The sequence below is a fragment of the Capsicum annuum genome, chromosome 11 (assembly GCF_002878395.1).
Source record: "Capsicum annuum cultivar UCD-10X-F1 chromosome 11, UCD10Xv1.1, whole genome shotgun sequence".
Classification (NCBI taxonomy): Eukaryota; Viridiplantae; Streptophyta; class Magnoliopsida; order Solanales; family Solanaceae; genus Capsicum; species Capsicum annuum.
The window spans coordinates 5,948,625-5,961,076 of record NC_061121.1 but is presented as its reverse complement, the minus strand read 5'-3'; the positions used below and the strand labels follow the sequence as shown (position 1 = coordinate 5,961,076).

At 35.7% G+C, this 12,452-nt stretch overlaps 1 long non-coding RNA gene across 1 annotated transcript; it reads left to right on the top strand.

The window, feature by feature from the left end:
• The first annotated feature begins 6,250 nt into the window (after window positions 1-6,250).
• On the top strand, window positions 6,251-8,613 carry LOC107847004. The gene is made up of 3 exons (XR_001667251.2): window positions 6,251-7,455; window positions 7,676-8,139; window positions 8,226-8,613. It is a non-coding gene; the product is annotated as an uncharacterized LOC107847004 (long non-coding RNA).
• Window positions 8,614-12,452: the final 3,839 nt, after the last annotated feature.

Below are 12,452 nucleotides of genomic sequence, written 5' to 3'. Positions count from 1 at the left end.
TATATATACACACACATGTTGAATTCTATTATGCTAACAAAAATATTGAAGAGGTTGAGGATTAGAAAATCAAGCATCCGCCAATCTAGACATGCAATCGAATCAAGTTAGATGAGCATCAATCATATTCTCCGAATAGGCAAACCGGTTTGATCTCTAGTTTAATGTACATCTCAATATTTATAGAAGTATTCGCTAAATAGAGTCCTATTTTAGGAGTATTTTTCTAATTGAATAGTAGAAAGCAAAATATTAATTAATTCTCCTATCATATATTTTAGGAAGTCTAGTAGAAAGGAAAATATTGATTAATTTTCCTACCATATATTTTAGGAGTCTCATATATTTTAGGAAGTCTAGTTAATATAATAAAAAATAATTAAATAATAAATTTAAAAAATAGTGAAAAAACAGTTTTATCTAAAGAAGAGTCTTTTAGTGAAGGGTAAAAAGTTCAAAATACTTTTCTAAAAGTCTTGGTCTTCACACTTTTAATATATTGTCGATATAGATTCACACTTTCAATATATTATAGATATAGATTATAGATTATAGATATAGATATAGATTAGGAGTTTCATATACTTTAGGAAGTCTAATTAATATAATTAAAAAATAATTAAATAATTAATTAAAAAAATAGTGAAAAGACAGTTTTGTCTAAAGAAGAGTCTTTTAATGAAGGGTCAAATCTCTTTTCTGAGGGTCTTCACACTATTAATATATTATAGATATAGATATAGATTATAGATACGTTTCAACTTCTATGAAGTAGAATAATGTTCAGTTCTTATTTTCGAAGGAAGAAAACAATATTTAAGGAGAATTAATTCAAAAAAATTTAATAAAACATGTTTTTTGATCATTAGAAAGTTATATGGGCAGTGCATTCTTGCAAAATAATTTTAAAACTGAAAATCAAATGACAATTAACAGACACAAGATGTATTGGCTTGCAAGTCATGAAACGACATGATCAGTAAATTGAAAATTTAACACTACAATTAACTTAGTAAATCAATAGGCAACTACTGGAAGATGCAACAATGAAGTAAGTAAATGATACAATTTGTTGAAGTAGATAGTTAAAGGTGTTTCAACTATGTCAAATTACTCTACAATGACTCAATGAAGTTAGTTATAACTAACCTCTAGCTCACCTCTAATTGATACCAAACGGTATCTAAAAGAGCATTATTCGGAGGTAGGATCCCTTGTTTAGACCTTGCAAACTCAATACCTAGGAAGTATTTCAATTCTCCTAAGTCCTTCATCTTGAAGGCTTTGTGAAGAGCTTCTTTTTTCTTTATTACCTAATCTAGCTTATCACCAATTACTAGTATATCATCAATATAGTACAATAATTATTCCATCACTGGTTTTCTTAATGTAGAATGAATGATCATATTGGCTTTGCCTGAATTTGCACTTGATCAATGCCTGAGACAGCTTTGTATTCCACTGTTTTGGTGTTTATTTCAATCCATACAAGGATTTAGTAAGTCTGCATACTTGTTTATTCTCCCCCTGACTTCTAAATCCTTGTATAGGCTTTGATACCATGAAAAATTAAGTGTTCTTAATACGAATCACCATGAACAACTAAGCAAGGAAGCAAGTTAGGAAGAAAGGAAGAGAACAGAAAAGAGAGAGTAGAGATAATCATAGAGTATTAACCAAGAATGTAATTCTGTTATTCAAGTTGTTATTCAATAGTACATGATACATGTGTATATATAGGAAGTTAGTAAGTGATGTAAGATTACTAGTAGGTTAGTTGGTTGGTTAGTGATACAAGAATAATCACGGATATGAACTTAAGAGAGTACGTGTTGGACCCGATACTTGGTGGATCCAAATGAAGTGTAAAGGAGCACCTAAATAGAAACCAAAACCATCCATACATAGCACTCAAAGGGCGCCTACTTGAAGCCATTCATTAAAGGGCCTTTTTGGTCATTTCACCTTACTTTTGTAATAAGTCTATAAATAGACTAGTTTAGGTCTTTTGTTATTTGGTTGATGATTATTGTAATTCTTGAACTTTTAAAACACCAAGTCCTCTCTCCTTGAGGCACAAAACCAAAACTTGTAATTAGGATAGCATTCAAGGGTCAAATCTCTTGTGATTGCTTGTTTTTTAGAAATGTTGGTGCTTGAGTGGTGGATGCCGCTCTTGTATTGTCGTAAGAACTTGGTGCTTGTTAACGTGTTTTGTAGGGGTTTTACAGTTTCATAAACTCTTTAGTTACTACTTTACATGTTTCCCTTGTGTCAAGTTATCTATCTTCTTTATCATTAAGTTTGTGTTTTCTTCCTTGTGTCATTTTATGTCTTGCTTGTTACGGGTATTTGTGGGTCACTTGTGGACTATTTTGTGCTCATTTAGATACCGTTTGATATCATTTGGTATCAGATCTAAGGCTGGTTGTGTTCCTACACTACCAATATTGGGCTCTCTAAGTAAAAAAAAAAAAAGGTGTTGAAAAGCTGAAAATTTCAAAAAGAAGCAAATCTGTCCATTCTTGTTGTCTTGGCCGAAATTGTGTCTTGTTGTTTTGGCCGAGATTTGTGCCTAGTTTTCTTGTGACTTTTGTGTGTTTTGTGTGTTATAGTGTTAGATCTTTGTTTCCTAATATTAGAAGAGGTGTCCAACGTCGAAAATCTTACAAAAAGAAGTTATTCTATGGGTTGGGTGTCTTGGCCGAAATGGTGTTGTTGTTTGGCCGAATTTGTGTCTAGATTAGGTATTATTTTTCTTGTCTTAGTAGTTTTGTGTGTTATCTTGTTGTTTTACTAGCACACTTGAGTCTAAAGTCCAAGATTTGAGCTTTGTTAAGTTGTTGTTGAAAGGTTAGACAGTTTAGATATTGTTATTGTTCAAAGTGTTCTTGTTGTTGTTCATGTTGTTCTTGAGTAATATTCAACAAAATGCCTTGTTTGATTTGAAAAAGGGAAGAGAGAGGTAAGGTATTGTGTTGCATTGGGACTACTTTCAAGACAACACTAAAGTGGCAAAGAAACAAAGACCTACCAAAAGCTTGCCTAGCAAAAGAGTGTCAAAACATCTTTCAAGAAAGGCCAAAAGAGGAAAGGGAAAACACAAGGCAAAAAGGTGTTTTGCCATTTTAGTGCAAGTTGGTGAAAGATGATGTAGACCCTTTTGAACTTTGGAAAGAGAATCCAAAGCCTTGTCTTTTTACTCCAAAATCAAAAATTCACCACCAACAAACAAGATTAAACAACTTATGTCTTGAAAACATTATACTCCACATCAACAACAATATCAACGACCAAAGAAAAAAAATAACAATTAAAATCGTGGGCCATTCCAACAACCAAAAAAAAAAAACTCAAGTTCTTGGACATCCATAGTTTCTTTCCTTGTCTCTATTAGTTTCATTTTTATTGACTCCTATACTAGGTGACAACTAGTAACAACCTACTAAGTTGTGAACTAGTTTTTGAGTACTTCTTTTGTGTAAGTGTTACTTGTGGTGCTTTGCTCGTTTATAGTTCGTAGTTGTTTTTTTTCAAGTGCATACAAAACTTCTTTGAGTCTTCTAACCAAAATTTGCTCCAACTCAAGAGTAGACTCATTCCTAAGCATTCAAGGATTGATAGCTGGCTTACAACACTTGAAGGACTAAGTGAGGAAGCCGAGTGTGAAGAATGTCTAGCGTATTTTGAACTAACGTTTGCTTGTTTTGTAGGTACAATTGCAAATGGAACCCAAAAATTCCAATTCCCCAACCGTGGAAAATAATGTTATGTCTTCTTAGCTAGTCTTGAAACTTTGTCTCGAGGCGTGGCTAGGATGAAGGAAAATGTTGAGAAGTTGGGTTCAGATATGGCCTCAACGAGTGAAAGATTAGGGAGGGTGGAAAGACAAAGGAGTGCTCGACCTCATAACACTCAAAACACCTCACCTACTATTACTCCCGAGACCTTGCACCAAAGATTGTATCCACCAACTGCTACAAACCAAGTCAATCTTTACTCCCAAAACTGAGAACAAGATGGACCTAGCCATTCCTCACCCCACCAAGTTCTACAAGGAGGACTTGGAACCCAAATTCCATCCCTAAACCTGAATCCTCCACTCCAAAATCCTCCAATTCAAAGACCCTACACTCCACTAAATCCAATGTCCCCTTCCCAAGCTAAACTAACCCGGAAACACACCATCTAAGTAGAAAAAGAGGGAGAGTTAGGATCCAAGGAGAATGAGGCCAAACCTCAATATGGAGAGAAACTTATTGGTGATATTGTGAAGAGAAGAGGGCAAAGGAAAGGGAAACCGCGGGTAGTGAAGTAGGAAAGGAAAAGAAAAATGTGCTTGTGGGGTTTTCCCACAAAGGATCTTTGATACTCACTAACCCATATGCTAGTGATTTTCCTAGCATTGACCCTTATTATGTAGGGTGAGCTCTTGGAGATCGAGTTTCCCTCTTTCCCCTCTATCCTTATTTGTCTTTTGCTTTCAAGACAAATGTATGAGATTACTTAAGACATTTCAGATTCTGAGATTATAAATTCCTCTTGTCAAGTTTAGAAGCAACTGTATTAATACTATTAGCTCGTGGGATTTGTGTTTGAATATCGGTTGTCCTTAATTGTGAAATATTGTTGTCATATATTATGTTCATACATAGAGTCCATATTAGACGTACTTACCGAGGTAACCCATTGCCATAACTCCGGGTTACGGTATCGGCTTACCTACCGGTGGGATGTGGTAGGTGCCATCATGTCTCCAAAAAGTCGTGACACAAGACCAGACATAGCTTATAGTGTTTAGATTCTAAGCCAATTCTTACAGAATCCAAAACAATCTCACATGAATGCAGCACTCAGAGTTATCAGATATATAAAAGGAAAGCCAAGATAAGGACTTTTGATGTCTAGTGAAAGAAAAGATGTTCGTACAACTCACTGTGACGCAAATTGGGCAGCTTGTGCCTTTTCCAGAAGATCTATTACTGGTTTCGTCATTAAACTAGGTGATTCATTAGTTTCTAGGAAGTCAAAGAAGCAATCAACTGTCTCAAGAAGTTCAGCTGAATCAGAATACAGAAGTCTTGCCTCAATAGTTGCATAGCTTACTTGTCTAATTGGTTTAATCAAGGATCTCCAAGTACCTCTACAACTACCAGTTACCATCTTTAGTGACAGCAAAGCAGGATTACAGATGGTTGTAAACCCAGTCTATCATGAAAGGAACAAAAATATAGAAATAGATTGTCACTTTGTAAGGAAGAAAATTCAACAAGGACTGATCAAAACTAAATATCTATCTACTCATGATCAACCTGCAAATGCGTTTACCAAAGGCTTAACTAAGGTCCAACATAAATATATGATGTCCAAACTTGGCTTCATGAATCTCTTTTGTGCCATGTTTGGGGAGGGGGGGGGGGGGGGGTTGAAGCAGGTAGTTAAAGGTTCCAACTATGTCAAATTACTCTACAATGACTCAGTGAAGTTAATTATAACTAACCTCTAGCTTACCACTAACCAACCAACTAACCTACTAGTAGTCTTAGCTCACTTACTAACTGCCTATATATACACATGTATCATGTACTATTGAATAACAACTTGAATAACAGAATTACATTCTTGGTTAATACTCCATGATCATCTCTGTTCTCTCCTCTTCCTCTCTTCCTTACTTGCTTCCTTGCTTAGTTGTTCATGGTGATTCGTATTAAAAATACTTAATTCTTCACAATTGTATACATTCACCGCACCCCTTTCAGTATATATTTAGTATTAGTATATTAATATGATATGATTACTATTTAATATTTAAATTAATTAGATATTTTTAATAAGACTTCAATGTAGTATAGGGGTAAAATCATAATCCAGCTTTACCTCTAAATTCTTCCCACTTTTAATATAATATGATAAACAAATAGCAAATAAAATTGGAGTACCTTATAAATACTGTTTTGAAATAAATATATTTTGACAAATTATTCAAATAAATAGATAAAATATTAAATGAAATGATCCAAGCCTTCAATTTTTCTCCATTTCCATTAAGAAGTTACGGACATCTTTTCCCTATTTGCGGGGTAGTGGTTTGTTTGTTACTATTGTTTGGAGGAAATAAGTTGTTTCCTAGCGTTTAGGCTATAGGATTAGTGGAATCAGTTTGTATCAAAATAATTAGGAGTAACCGTCGTGTTCCGTTATTATAACTTTTATTTATTTAAGGACTCTTGAAATTGAGAAATGAAGAGCAATTCCACTTGAGGTTCCTTTATTGTTGTTGACAATTTCTATCAATGTCACCACAGGGGAGATGAAATCCTCTCTACATAGATAAGTTATTTTTCAATGAACCATTTCAACTGTATGATGTTTTCACCACGGTGCATTCTTTAATTTCACCGTATGATGTTCTCGCCGGGTTGAATGGCTTGAGCCAAATCTGCAACCATTACAATGGCAGAATGAAAAAATCATATTGGCACTTACTACCGTGGAAATCATTTCAATACGTTTAATCACTTCTAGGACAATATAAATCATTCCAAAGTACTGAATCCAAACGAGCTCCCTATTATCTCAACTACCTGCAGTACATTCTTTAGTTGTTTGTTTCTATTTCTCGAGTGGACTATTTATTAGATACTATCACCTCTATATCTGGATTGCCAATCTCCTCAAATCTAACACCTTCAGATCCAGTTAAAATAGGAAACAAACTGCAATATATATGTATCATACTACTAGAAATATTAAAGAAAATACAACCAGCATTGATAGTCTTGTTTTTAACCAGATTGCGCATCGTTTTGTTTTGTTTCCCTGTCGAGATGATCTTATCGTCACTAGTATCTATGGAATCGTTCACATTAATAGAGACCATGTTCACAGACACATCATCAATTTCATCTCCTATACTTTCATCAGCTACAATCTTACAGATGCAACTGTCACACCGTCACTGCTTATGTTTTGGAATGTCTAGTGGAGGAAGTTGCTCCTCGGGGTTACTACAAATTGATCCATCAAAAGGTGAACAAATATTCATGCCCTTCTTTCTCATCTCAGCAACATATCTGACGAAAGAAAATGACCAACAAATACATTGGATTATTTCCTTGTATGATCTAATGGAGGAGTTAATTTTTCAAGCGATCACTCAACTACTAGTTATTATTTAGAATTATCCAGATGGGGTCTGTATGCGCATAAATGTCGGGGGATGACAACATTAGAAGAAATTGCTTCACACTTGCGAGGTAAAGTTACCTCCTTCACCAAGTTGTTGTATAGCTACCACGAATTTGGCATGAAGATCCCACGAATTTGGCATGAAGATCCTCCATCCATTGTACACGCCCTTCCCCTAACAGTCTTGCACTTCTTAAATTTTTCCCTCATTAATCTCATTTATCCCAAGACAAGCCGGGTTTCAAGGAAGTGTTCATCATCCAGGTACTTTAGTATTCAATTACATCACAAATTTTAAATGAATGTTTGGTTTCTTGACACTTTGAACATGGTGAACATAGCATCAAAATTAGCTAGTGTTGTGCATAAGCATGATAAGGGGCTAATATCCTTCAAGATCACCCGTATTTTCTTGTTTTTTGTTTTTGTTTTTGTATTCAGTCCATTATTAATTATACCAATGGTACACTTAATTTCTTTCCAGTTCCTACGGTACGAGTGATGTACTAGAATCAGTTACAGGAGTACACCCAAAAACTTGTGAAACAGCTTCCAAGCTATCAAACAGACAATGAAGGTTCTCCACATATGCCTAAGTTTAGAACAGCAATATTAGTTGATGTAGTCAGATACAATATGGATTTGGTCCAAGTAAAACGAAGACTGGAACAAAGTGATCAGTTTGTGAATGCAAATTTTATGGTAGACATGCATGAGAGAGGGGAATTGCAACTTCAAGTCCTTTAGCTGGCCCAATTTATTGACATGTTCCAATCATACCAAGTACTAGTTCTGGTTCTTTTGTTAACTTGAGTGCTGCTAATGCTGGGACAATGGAGAGACCTACTTTTAATGCAAGACATGTTGAAGATGGATGACATCAAAGAGCTGCAGATGTTGCAGCAGTTCCTCAAGATTTCACTAACTATAACCACACCGTTTTACAAGGTACATGTTTTATAAGTTTAAGCGATATACTAGTCATACGGACAACTTTGTGTGACATCAATGAGTGAGCTTGCTCCATTTGCCAGAACTGATATTTCAAGACACAGCTTGTGCATACGATGGCAAAGGAGGATCCACGGGAGATCAGTGCCTCAGTTCCGCATTTCCACCTAGAATTTTTGTCCAGATGGGATCTGTGTGCCCAGAAATGGCGGGGATTGACAACATCAGAAGATATTGCAGCAAATTTAGCTCAGATATTCACAAGAAAACAAAGTTTGATTCTGAAATAAATGTTACTTCATCTGGCATTCTATCCTATACTAGAGCGGCAATACACGACTCAACAAAGTCCCACTCAAGCAGCGTGAACATAAACAACAATGAACATACTAAGGTTCAGTTTGAAAATCAAAAGGATCATACATTATTTCAATGAACTAATTATTCTTTTGCATAAACTTGCTGAATTCATATATAGTATCTGTTGGCAGCTAACTAATATGTGTTGGAAAAGATCCCCTCCAGTATAATGAATTTTAAAAAAGTGGATTTATTTCTTGTGCTCTTTCATTAACAGTGAAATTAATTTCTAGAATTTGGATCCATAAATTCTTGCTTTTGTAATTACTTCAAACACATTTGTAGAATTCTAGTTCTGGGTACGTGTGTTGCATGCGTGTCCCATGCTAATTAGTAAAAATATTTCAAAATGATATAAGATTTATTAGAATAAGCATTAAACCTTACATGTATTTGAGGATGAATGGTAACACCAATTTAATTGATTTTTATTGTCATTTCGAAGTACAATCTTATAAAAAAAAAGCTATTGTGTAAAGTTGAAAAGATATCCTTCATTTTCATGAGAAAGAAATGTCTGTTTAATAGTACTGATTTCGTTTTTAGATATTTTTAAAACACCTAATTTTTTATGTGAATATTATAATTAGATATGGTTGCAAATGCTTCATATAAAAAAAAAATTATGCTTTATCTTCTTGACATTATATAAGCATTTATATCAAGAATTTGTTGTTGAGAAGTATTTTTTTTCTTGAAGCTGTAGAGAAATTCGGTCAAATATTTTCCTTAGAACGGTAAAAGATAATTGTAAATTTTATGGCGTATGTCCGCAAAGAAGTAGTTTTGTGTTAGAAATATTCATCAGCAATGCAGTAGAGGCAGCCCGGTGCACTAAAGCTTCGGTTATGTGAAGGGTTCGGAGAAGAGCCCCACCACAAGAGTGTATATTGTACACAGTCTTATCTTGAATTTCTGCAAGAGACTGTTTCCAAAGTATGAACCAGTGACCTCAGAGGTCACATAACAACAACTTTACCAGTCACTCCAAGGCTCACTTCAACTTTACAGCAACTTTAGTAGTAGTTAGAACACCAAAGGATGGAAAAGATGAACAAAAGAGAAACAAATTCAATGCTTTGGTAAGATTCAGCAATACAGAAGAGAAGATCATCAGTTTGTTGGGAGATTTTGGAAAATAGACACTTTGAAAACTTATTTAAGCATTTGGACATAAGTCTTCAAAAATTAAGTATTTAGACAATAGGATGACATTATCACTTTTAACATACAATCCTAACACATAAGTTTTAAACTTTACACTTTAGTCTCCCACAAGTTTTAATATTTAATATTTTCCACCATTTTTAATATTTCCACCGTTTTTTTATATTTTTTTATTTTAATTAAAAAAATTGTCCAAGAAGCCACCAAAAGGAGCTCCCATTTTTCACCAATATTTTCTGATTCCGACGACATTTTCAGCCACTTTTCCGATGAAATCTTGCTCATCACAACTGAAAGCTCCATTCTTGGTCATTGCCTCCATTGTTGTTCCATCTTTTTTGAAAAAAATATTTTTTTTTACCAATTTTTACTAGCTTGAAAAGCTTTTCAATCCACTCAATACCTCGTCACTAGATATATTTCAGTAGTTTAGAAGTCCTACACATACATTTATGTATCCCAACGCTAGGAGGGCATCGATTATATCCAAAATCCGTTCATTCCCATTTTTGTACGGAGATTTTCATACCAGTCATCGACCATTTATTGACCGTTACCTTAATCTATTATCGATTAGTGTGGTCTATAATAACAGTAGCTGAAATAGCTATCGCAGGTGGTGATTATATGGGTGTGTGGGAGGAGGGTCCAAAAAATTGAAATTGGAAATCATCTACCGAGGAGACAGTGCACATCCCGCTGTGTCGCTATGGTTCGTACGCCTACATGGTTTGAAGCATAATTGAGAGTAGAGAATTAGATTGCGAGCCAAAGAACATTGTGATTAGCTAGCTAATGAATGGGTGGGGGGAAATACATCCCACATTCATAAAGAATGATTAGCATGTGTCCTTATACATATTGGATTTCGCTGTCGATGGCTCTAGGCCATTACTAAGGATAAATGTCATCCCGGGGTCTCCGACAATTCTGCCACCACACCTAACAATCGACGAACATGATTCATTTGAAGCTGTTTGGATGTTCATCCAATGGAGACGGAAGATCATTTAATGGAATTAGAAGATTCCAATTTCTTTGAAGAAGAGATAGAAGAATGTGGATCGGGATCACAAACCAACCACACCTTCTCCAATGGAACTAATTTTCACGTAAATCAAATATCTACTAGCAAAAAGGAGCTGAAATTATTGTTGGACGTAGAATCAGTGAAAAATTCTTTTGATTATACTATGTTGAAGAGCTGCAGCAAATTCTTTAAGGTAAAATGTGTTTTTCCTAGTTGCGCTCGGATATTGCGGGTGAAGAAGTATGAATTCACAGATAGATTTTTCATCTATAAATACGTTGGCGATCACACTTGCAGCGTTGAATATGCTACGCGCAACCATAAGAAAATCATGGCTAAAGTCATTGCATCGCTCTGTGTGAACATGTATTGCGAAGGAAACGACTTGGACACTGGTGAGATTCGGAGGATCATTTTCAAGAACTTTAGCAGCAGACCAACCTATTGAAAATATTGGATGGGGTGTGATTGCTAAGAAAATGGTTCGAGGGACATCGGAGCACGGGTATTCCTGCCTGTCAACTTTTTTGTACATGATTGACGCTTTTAATGTTGACACTACCTATTCCTTCATGGTGAACAAAAATGATTGTAGGTATATGTACTACTTTTTAGCCTTGGGCCCTTGCATTAGGGGATTCTCTCACACGAGAAAGGTTATTGCGATCGATGACACTCATTTACATGGTAAGTATGAGTGTGTACTGCTAAGCGCGGTTGCACAGAATACTGAGAATCATATTTATCCCATTTCCTTTTACGCTGTTGACAAGGAGAACAATGTGAATTGGACGTTCTTTTTTGAGAAACTGAAGTCTATATTGGTCGATGGATCGGATTTGTGCTTTATCTCCAATAGGAACAAGAGCATCGACAACAGCATCGCGAGGTCTTATAACCATGCTTGTCACGAGTACTGCATGAGGCACCTAGGTAACAATCTCCAAATAAATCACTAATGCAGAGATCACCTCTATCTATTCTACCATGCGGCAAAGGTATATTCTTCTGAGAGTTTAGCAATCATTTTGAGGAATTCAAGAATTATTGTCCCGAGGCAGCCTTTTTCCTCGAGCATTAGCTTAGTTATGAGAAGTGGAGAAGGTCATATTTCCCTGAAAAATAGGTTTGATGTGATGACCACAAATATTTTCGAGTCAATCAACTCTATGTTGATTGCCGGAAGAGATTACCCCATGGAATCCATACTCAATTCGATTGCTAAGAGTTTTGGTGAGAAATTGTAATACCCTGAACTTTCTTTAAGCCTAATTTAGCCTTTAGAAGATTAAGAGATAACTTCTAAGTGTATAATGTTTAAATCAGATGGATTTTTCTTAATTTTGACTTTTAATCGTGGGAGAAATTGAATTAGCTTTTCAACCATACCAATTTCGTCTAAATCCGGTATCGGAGTGAGAAGTTATGACCGTTTACTGAGATCTGTCAGAACCACCTAGGTGCGACGGGCAGGTTGATGGACTGTCAATCTTGGAATGGACCATCCCTCAAGCCGTCGCAACCAGGGCAGTAAGCCCATCCACTGGCCAAGTGCGACGGTTAGGCCGATGGACCGTCGAGCTTGCGATCAACCGTCGCCCAAGCTGTCGCTACTAAGGCAGTGAGCCCCTATTCTAGTCTAACTGTGACGGTCAAATCGACGGACCATCGAGCTAGCGACGGACCATCGCACGAGTCGTCACCGATCCCGTTCAGCCTTTTAAGCCATTTTTAAAACGGCTTTTTGGTCTTT